The sequence below is a fragment of the Elephas maximus genome, chromosome 7 (genome assembly GCF_024166365.1).
Source record: "Elephas maximus indicus isolate mEleMax1 chromosome 7, mEleMax1 primary haplotype, whole genome shotgun sequence".
Classification (NCBI taxonomy): domain Eukaryota; kingdom Metazoa; phylum Chordata; class Mammalia; order Proboscidea; family Elephantidae; genus Elephas; species Elephas maximus.
Window position 1 is genome coordinate 104017767 of NC_064825.1, and position 3364 is coordinate 104021130.

The following is a 3364-nucleotide window of genomic DNA, read 5'->3' on the forward strand; positions in this document are numbered from 1 at the left end:
TCACAATTGTTATCCTCGAGCCCATTGTTACAGCCTCTATGTCAATCCATCTCACTGAGGGTCTTCTTTTTTGCTGACTCTCTCCTTTACCAAACATGATGTTATTCTCCAGAGACTGATCCCTTCTGATAATTTGTGGAAAGTACGTGAGATGGAGTCTTGCCATCCTTGCCTCTAAGGTACATTCTGGCTGTACTTCTTACACAGATTTACTTGTTCTTTTGGCAGTCTCTGCTATAACCAATATTCTTCTCCAATACAATAATTCAAAAGTGTCAATTCTTCTGTTTTCTTCATTCATTGTCCAGCTTTTGCATGCATGTGAGGCAATTGAAAACACCACGGCTTCAGTCAGGCACACCTTAGTCTTCAAGGTGACATCTTTGCTTTTTTTAATAATTTTTATTGTGCTTTAAGTGAAAATTTACAAATCAAGTCAGTCTGTCACATATAAACTTATATACACCTTACTACATACTCCCATTTACTCTCCCCCTAGTGAGTCAGCCCGCTCCCTCCTTCCAGTCTCTCCTTTCATGACCGTTTTGCCAGTTTCTAACCCTCTCTACCCTCCCATCTCCCCTCCAGACAGGAGATGCCAACTGTGTTATCCATAATTTGTTATGATACACACTGTTGAATGCCTTTGCATATTCAATAAAACACAAGTAAACGTCTTTCAGCTATTCTCTGCTTTCAGCCAGGATCCATCTGACCTTAGTAGTGTTATCACTTGTTCCAGGTCCTCTTCTGAATCCGGCTTGAATTTATGGCAGTTTCCTGTCAATATACTGCAGCAGCCTCTTTTGAATTATCTTCAGCAAAATTTTACTTGCGTGTTTTATTAATGGTATTGTTCTTTGGATTGTTATAAACATTATTGTTCAATGTTAATATATTTTATTATTTCTCTTCTTTTTTTATCACAAGGAATGTTTGTTCACCTATTTACATGAATTATGCTAGTAAAACTGAGGCCTGATTTGGTTGAACTATCTAAATATGCAAAGAATTCTCCTGGGTTAGGTTTTCTCTTTTTTTCTTGCACAATTTCTGCTCTGCTAAATTGCAAGATCTATGAATTCTAGTGATTAATTTTTTTCTTATCTCATAAGTACTGCTTGCAGAGAAATACTAAATGTCCTCTTGACGCTTTACTAAACAGAGTCATTATTTTGCTCCAAAGACATTTTTTAAACTCTTTGTCGTCAAGTCAGTTCTGACTGACAGCGACAGAGTAGAACTGCCCCATAGAGTTTCCAAGAAGCACATGGTGGATTCAAACTGCCAACCTTTTGGTTTGCAGCTGTAGCACTTAACTATTATACCACCAGGGTTTCCAAGACATGTATTAGTCACCTGAGGTAGCTTTCCTGCTGTACAGTTTCCTAATGGCATTTTTTCATCTGCATTTCTCGAGGTATGTTAAGGGATTTAACATGGCAATTATGATAGCGTAGAATACAGCAACTGCCTTATCAACAAATAAACTGGTCCCGGGTCTCACATACATAAATATGCAGGGCACAGAAAATAAGATGACCACAGTGATGTGGGAAGCCCAGGTTGAGAGGACTTTGCATCTTCCCTCCAAGCCAAGGGTCTTAGGGAGGACAAGATGACCACATGGAGACCAGCAAGAACAGAAATTTTAACAGGCAGATGAATCCCTGTTGGCAGTGACAAAGAGCCTTAGAGTATGGGTATCAGTGCAGGCAAAGGGTTCAGATCATACATAAAGTGATCTATGATGTTAGGGTCACAGAAGGGTAATTGAAATATGAAGAGTATCTGTACAGTTGCGTGAAGAAAGCCTCCCACCCAAACAACTCCCACTAGCAGACAGCATACCCTCTGGCTCATGATGGTTGTATAGTGCAAGGACTTACAGATGGTCATGTTGTGGTGGCCTCAGCATCCCCAATGAAGTGTCACCCAAAGACTTGGTTCATACACAAATTGCATAGGGTGGTCTTCCTTTCATGGATTGAATCTACGAGCAATTTAGGGGTACTGACAGAGGAATAGCAGCATCAATACAGGAGAGATAAGCCAGGAGAAAGCACATAGGTGATCCCAGTGATCGACTGGCAGTGATGGTGACCATGATGAACACATTTTCTACTACAGTGATGTTGTAGATAACAAAAAACACAGCAAATATGATTTTCGGCATCTTTGGATTCTTAATGAATCCCAGTAGAACAAACTCTGTCACCTGGTTTCTACTTTCCGTATATTTAATGCCATGATTAATTATATTACCTGAAAATAAAATGTTTCATTAAAACCACCATGAACGTATTTAAATTATCCATTATGATAAATAATAAATGTCTGAATTCTACTGATTTTTGAATTCCTCTGGATTTTTTTTTTTTAATGGAAATGCAAGTTCTGAGTACTTGAATGTTACTTAAAATGCTTTCCAGATGAGATTTCTCACAATATATGGATAGGAGGGACTTCTGTAAACATACAAGTCTGGAGATCACCTGTGTAACTTAGTCATCTGAGATGACTAAAAGCCTAATTTGAAGTAGTGTTAGTACGCACAGTGACAGGTAAGCCTGAGAATGGAGGTATGAGATGGACGTAAAGACCATGGTTGTAAAGCAAAGGAATTTGCCCGTATTCTTTAGGAAACAGAGAATCATGAAAAGTTTTTGAAAACAGGAGTGGAAGAATGAAGAGGAGTTTGAGGAAGAGGGAATCTTGGAATATTAGTCTAGTAAAGGTCTTGGTGTGTCTTGGATGAAGATCTGTAAGCTGGTGGAAGCCAGAAACAGGAAGAGCAGTTAGTGTACTATTTACAGTTGTTGACATATGGAGTACAGGGCACTGATAATGGGAATGAAAGAAAGGATACAAGAGCTACTGTGAAAGAATTCATAAGACTTGCCTAAACTCAATTACTTTGTAATAGCTAATAATATATAGATCTTAATAACTGCTTGCCATGATCATGGTATGGTAGCAAAAGCTTTGTATATGTGATTTCATTTAATCCTTATAACAACATGTGTGGTTTATATTATTTCACCCATTTTGCAGATGAGGAAACAATCTTAAAATCTAATCTTCAGAGTTATAATAACAGTAATAGTAACTAAACTTACTACAGTATGTTCTAAGTGTTTTGTAAACACGTGCTTATTTAATTCTCACTACACACCTAGGGAATCCCTGGTGGCACGATAGTTAAGAGCACAGCTGCTAAACAAAAGGTGGGCAATTAGAATCCACCAGCAGCTCCTTGTGAACTCTATGGGGTAGTTCTACTCTGTCCTATTGGGTTGCTATGAGTTGGAACCAACTTGACAGCACCTAATGGGAACACCCATGTAAGTTTAGGAAGAACAAT

At 38.4% G+C, this 3364-nt stretch overlaps 1 pseudogene; it reads right to left on the reverse strand.

The window, feature by feature from the left end:
• Positions 1-1604: 1604 nt before the first annotated feature.
• Positions 1605-3047, reverse strand: LOC126080141 (olfactory receptor 4C46-like; annotated as a pseudogene).
• Between the last annotated feature and the right edge of the window lie 317 nt (positions 3048-3364).